Genomic DNA, 6,159 nt, shown 5'->3' with positions numbered 1-6,159 from the left:
TTGTTCAATTTGCGTTGAGTTTATATTTCCTTTAAAATAAATTTGAAATTTCACATGTATATTTTAAATTAAGTGCATATTTAATTATTACAAAAAGAGTGCTATCACATTCAAGTATAACGTAAATTTAATTATAATATACTTTTTTTATCCAATGCAAATTTTTTTTCCTTTGCGGCCCTTGCATTTAAGAGCTAGTCCATTTTCATTTTTAAATGTTTTGCAGTCATCGTTTGTTAAGCAGCTGCAAACGCAAGTAGAGCCTCTAGATTCCCCAAAAGGAAATTTAAAGCAAAATCCATTTTGTTTCTCCGCACATTTCAAGTCGTTGCAAATTGTTTCTTTGTCAAAACAATCTGAAAATATTCAATTTCTTTTTATTCTTTTTACGCGATTTTGTTTTATCATTCGCAAGATTCCGGGTAACGTTTGATTGTTCAAATCCTTCTCTCACGTCATTTATCTCGAGCCCGATCACACTTGGTTTGAGCGTCGAAACGGAAAATACTAAACTAGATCACTCTTAATTGGTCTATTTCCTACCAATTTATGTTAATTTGGATTAAATAGGATTTCGAAAAAAATAATGTTCCTTTAAAAAACCATTATGATAACCGCAAAATTGGGGTCAACTGTGATACGGACAAGCTAAATTCATTGTGAGAATTTCTTTGATCGCTTTTCAAACTGCAATAAAATGACTTTGCGACTTTTGTCGATGGAGTTTTACTGAGAGCGAAAATTGGAGAGCGTTTTATCCTTTTTTACAAAGCGCTTAAATTCAGGAGCAAGGTTTTGTTTATTTTACAAATCTCTAAAACATGGGGGTGCTGTTTTGTTTTTTACAGAGCGCTAAAATTGAGAAGTGCTGTTTCGAATTTCAAACGATCACTAAAAATTAAAGCAAAACGAAGGGTATATTAATTTCTAATAACTCCCTTTAGAAATTAGTACATTCGTAAAGCCAATTAATGAGCGTAAAATGAGATGAGCACCGATTTCTTTCTCTTTATATGCAACTACTCAAAAGAGACAAAGGAATGTTCTGATTGTCATTTGCTCCCTTTAAATTGGTCTGTTTCAGCCGATATATTCCATTAATAAAAAATTCCCGAAATTACGAAATAGCGGTAATTATTAACATAAGATTGTAGCAGTTGGCGCCAGCCTTATTCATTTTATCCGTTTTTAAAAAAATTAAAATTCTGTAAAAATCTAAAAAATCGGCAAATATCCGTAAACACTCGCTTAATTCCCTTCTTACTTGCTCCCATTTTAACTGCTCCAATTCCAAGGACAGCGCAGAGCGTCAACGCCAAGAAAATAGCCAAAAGTTTTGAGCCCATGATGTCGTACAGTTCTTTGGGATTTTACCTTAATAATCAAAAACCTTTATTAGAAAATCAATATAATAAAAAGCAGTTGGTTGGGTGGTAGTTACGTTCGTTCGTCAACCGATTTTGGTGATTTATTTCTCGATTTTCTGACGCTTTTCGCGCTCGCGTTACTAGCGCGAGGGTCGCGTGGCAATTTTTTTACGTACGCTACGGTTCGTGTTTTCGCATCGAGTCGGCTTCGATTTCCAATTTGGTTTTTAGTTTCTTTATTACAAATTTTCAAAAGTGACGCAAATGTCAGTTTCTAAAAATTCTCAAAAACTGCCGCTGAGAGTTGGGCCGTGTTTGTCAAACCCGTAATACACCCGAAATTTGCTCTCTTTCCGCCGCGAATTTCGGAGGGTGGCGGGAATCGTATCGGGTAGTTTCAGAAAGCCTGTGAGTTTCGGAAACGGGGAGGGGAGGTTGGGTGAGTTCGGGGTCGTTCCGATTTGAAAGTACCGTGACCTTTATGCCTCAGCCATTGGATACAGGTGGTTTAAAGGGGTACATGGAGGTTTAGTACGACTGCGAATTTCAGTTATTTTGCGGAGAAAAGGGTACCACGGAAATTCTCGCATGGAGAAAAGGGGAAGTAGGTACCATGGTACATTTCACATGCCAAAAAGGGGGAGGGGGTACCCTGATGATTATCACAAGGGGAAAATACGGGAGGAAGGGCCTTAATGGGGTGGTTCTACTTTTCGGAAATGGGTACCTTGGTAATTATTACATGGTAAAAAGGGGGAGGTGGGTACCACGGTAATTATAACATGGGAAAAAAGAGGATGAACGGTAATAATCACATGGGGAAATGGGGTGAAGGGCCTTACTGGGGTCGTTCTACTATGGGGAAAAGGGTACCACGGTAATTAAATAATGCGAAAAAGTGAGAGGGGGTACCACGGTAATTATAACATGGGAGGAAGGGCCTTACTGGGGTGGTTCTACTTTGGGGAAAAGGGTAACATGGAAATTATCGCATGGGAAAAAAGGGAGGAAGGGCCTTACTGGGGTGGTTCTACTTTGGGGAAAAGGGTAACATGGAAATTATCGCATGGGAAAAAAGGGAGGGGGCCTTACTGCGGTGGTTCGACTATATGGGGTAAAGGGGGCCACGGAAATTATCGCATGGGTCAAAGGGGGAAGGTGCCTTAATATGGTTGTACGACTATGGTGTAAAGAATGCCACGGAAATTATTCCATGGGAAAAAGGGGTTGGGGGGCTTACTGGTGTGGAGTGCCTCGAAACACACAACTAGCTGAGGACCTGCTAGAAAGGCTGGGTTTTCGGCTAGTATATTAATACAAGAATAATTCAATTTGTCATTTTACTCTGAAAAGCTTAGCTCTTTGTATTTTAAAGCGGCGTCATTAGATTAAGAAAAATTAAATTTAAATTAACAATTAAGAACCTTCTTATAATATGTCCAAACACACTTACATATTAACTAAACTTTTTATATTATTAATGGTTTTTTTTTCATCTCTTAAAAGCTCCTTCGACTTAAAATATTTATGAGCACCTGTTTGTTTGAAACTTCATTTATTAGCAGCCATTTTTAGTTCTTTCAATTCGAATTTTTTAATGAAAAGGTTTTAAGAACGCTAATATTTTGAATTTCATATTTCTGAACTTACTAATAAGGTAATAATAAATAGATTAGCCAGTTATTATCATTACTCGACAAATTTAAGGTGTTGGAGTATGATTGTAACCTCACATTTACAATTTTAATTTATTTTTGGACGTCAGCTTCAAAAATACTTGGGTGAGCTGCCTCAAACTAGTGAAGTTTAATTTAATTTAATTGGTGATTTTCTGTCTAAAAGGGCAGATGGCGTCACAAAATTACGGTAGCTACTACTCACGCAGTTACATTTGAAACTAGAAAAACGTTTTGCTCGAAATTGGGTATATTGAAGCTTGAATTTCGTGATTTTAGTGCTTCCATCGTCCATTTGGAAATTTCACCTTAGTCATAATCTCAAATAATACACCGGATGCGGTTAGCTGAACAGCTTTCTTTCGAATACGTTTAATATATGTGTTTATATATAATCTTGTGAACAGCATAAATAAACCCTTCACGCCCTTGGTCACATTGTATCCTTACAAATAAATGAGAAAATTAATACGAATAAAAAGCTATTGGTTCAAATTTGGCATATTTAAATTGCAATTTTATCCAAACTTCTTTCAACCATTGAATTCTGGGGAAGTCGAAATCGAATATTGGATGTTTGTTAGAAATCTAGCAGTAGGCCGTTGTTTTGAACTTTTGGAAAATTGGCCAGGCTTAATTGTTAAACTTAATAAGCTTAACCACGTAATAAATTAAATATTTTGCCATGTCTCAGAAATATTTTGCTTTATATAATCAATTTCAATTCCATTAAGAGTTAATCATTTTGTGTAAGTTGAATACGTGACAGATGAAAACTAAGAAATACCGTAATAAATCAATTATTTTCTTGCAATAGCATAATTTTTACTTAAACATAGTTCAATTAAATATTATTTATCTAAAAAGTATCATATAATTCCTTTAAACCGGGAACTAGCAAAATTCCTTCGACGTTTCAATAACTCTTCAATTTTGTCATTAATCACTACAACCACGGCGGTTGAAGGCTTCCGGCAATGGATTGGAAAATATGAGATTTTTGAAAGAAACTGGCAAGGTCTCGTAGCTTCCTTAAAATTGTTAAGTTTTTTAAATCGGACAAGTGGCGTTCTCTTACTGAAATATTTTACGTGAACTATTTCAGTTTTTTCATTAACACTGTTTTGTATGAAATTGGTGATTGTTTACCGACTCTTGAAGCAAGTGTTGAAAATTTAAAAGAATGGTCTACATACTGGTTGTAGTTCCTTATTCTAGGCTTTTCATTATTTCGTTTTTCTTTACATGCATTAAAAGTGCAAAACAGGTAAAACGCGAATTGCACAAAGATATTTCAATTCGCAATAATCAATAATAACAATAGTACTCTGTGAAAAATTCCCTTCGCGACAATTCGTTGACTTTAAAAAGTGACATTTTTAAGATCTAAAATGAGACTTGGCTTCGCTAAAGCTAACAGCCATGATAGCAGAATAACCAAACCGCATTCAAATAGATTTCTACCTTTCTCATTTTCTTCAAATAACTGTAAAAAGCTAAATTATTTTTGAAGAGCAGGATAACTATTTAAATTTAGGAGGTTTTAAAATAATTTTAGTTCATAATCGAACTTGCCAAAAGAAAGAGTAATGAAACTGACCCACACAACCGGACTATATCTTTACGCACCTGCATGCAAGCAAACAGGCTACGAATCGCCTACGAAAGCTTGAACCCTTTCAATACTAGACCACGATACATTTATACACAATTATTTAAATATTGAAAAATCTCGAGTTATTTATTGTAAATGAATAATTAAATCATGATTAAAAGAATAAATTATTCAATAATGATTATACAGGGTGTTTCAAAAGGTTATGCAAAAAATTTAAGGAGTTGTAGGGGTGAGTTGAGTAGTATAACTGTTTTTTTCTAATTATTCTACAAGACTTTGAAGAGTGCCAGAGAGCTTCCAGGTTTGGCCTTCTAACCCCTGGAAGAAGGCGACAACAAGCACAAAATAACGCAGCAGGGAAATGCTAACATTAAGGTTTGATTTCGTGTGACAGGTAAAAATGGACTTTGTAAACAAATCAAGGTAAATATCGTAAAAAAGTAAACTCAAACTGTATTTAAAGTCACTATACTAATTAATAATGAGATCGAAAATAGACTTAAATTAAGGCAGAAAAACATTCTATAGTTAGAACACATTATTGCGCCTTTCTCAGCTTCACTAATTTGTGCTTTGTTTGGCATTTGATAGGTTAATTCGAGTGCTCTAGAAGTTTGAATCAGCTGATGGTTCACGTGCCATGAAGGGCTTGTCACCAATCTCCTACTCAATTTAATCCGGCCACAGGTAATTCACTTCCGAAGTATTGGTTAAACACGTTTTGGTTTTCTTAATCTACCCTAGTATATCAAAATATTCTAAAATGTTAAAAATTATTCTCTTACTCTACATAATTTCTTCAGCAGTCTAAATAAATACAAGCTCCACTGGTATTATAGACCGTGAATTGTTTGAAATTCCAAATAGATTTCTTTAATCAAGGAACACCACTGCGCCTATAAGCAAAGTGTCACCGAAAAATCAAATAACCTGGTATGGTAACATCAAAAGCTACTCTTTGATTAAAGGAATTACGTTTTGCATTAACTAACTTTATTAATCTTATTAATTAATTAATATAATTTTAAATTTATTTCCTAGGAATTTTAATACTTAAGAATAAATCTAAAACGGAACCCTTACAGGATTGTTTGGTTATCTTACCAAAAACGTTAAATAAAATAATTAGGCAAATTCTTACGAGAACGAATTTTGAAGGAAGCAAACTCCGGCAATTTCCAAAAAAGTAATTTTCTCTTCCGTGTCCTACGCGCCTTTTTATGGCGAAGCCTCGAATCGTATAGTTGACATGCAGAGTTTCCTTTACCTCGCAGAGATGCTTCACGCTCGAGTTAAGTGATTTTTACTAACGTTGACTTTAAGTAGAATGAAATTGAGACTAGGTGTTCGCGTCACTGTTCGCGCAAACAGCTTAATTCGGGAAACGTCTGGACTACTCTTACTCCGAAAGTTCCTCTTTTCACTATAACCTGACAATTTGACAAAGATGTGGTTCATACAGGCTTCAGACGCAATTACTTCTAAGTAACGTATACTT

At 35.0% G+C, this 6,159-nt stretch overlaps 1 long non-coding RNA gene across 1 annotated transcript; it reads right to left on the bottom strand.

Annotated features, from left to right (window-relative positions):
- Window positions 1-300: 300 nt before the first annotated feature.
- On the bottom strand, window positions 301-5,883 carry LOC149921287 (uncharacterized). Its single transcript, XR_016477463.1, has 3 exons — window positions 5,803-5,883; window positions 1,265-1,374; window positions 301-356 (listed from the first exon to the last, which is right to left on the bottom strand). It is a non-coding gene; the product is annotated as an uncharacterized LOC149921287 (long non-coding RNA).
- Between the last annotated feature and the right edge of the window lie 276 nt (window positions 5,884-6,159).

Source organism: Leiobunum rupestre, chromosome 11, assembly GCF_980474605.1.
Source record: "Leiobunum rupestre chromosome 11, qqLeiRupe1.1.hap1, whole genome shotgun sequence".
Lineage (NCBI taxonomy): Eukaryota > Metazoa > Arthropoda > Arachnida > Opiliones > Sclerosomatidae > Leiobunum > Leiobunum rupestre.
Note: the sequence above shows the minus strand (reverse complement) of the source record. Positions and strands in the feature narration are given on the sequence as shown.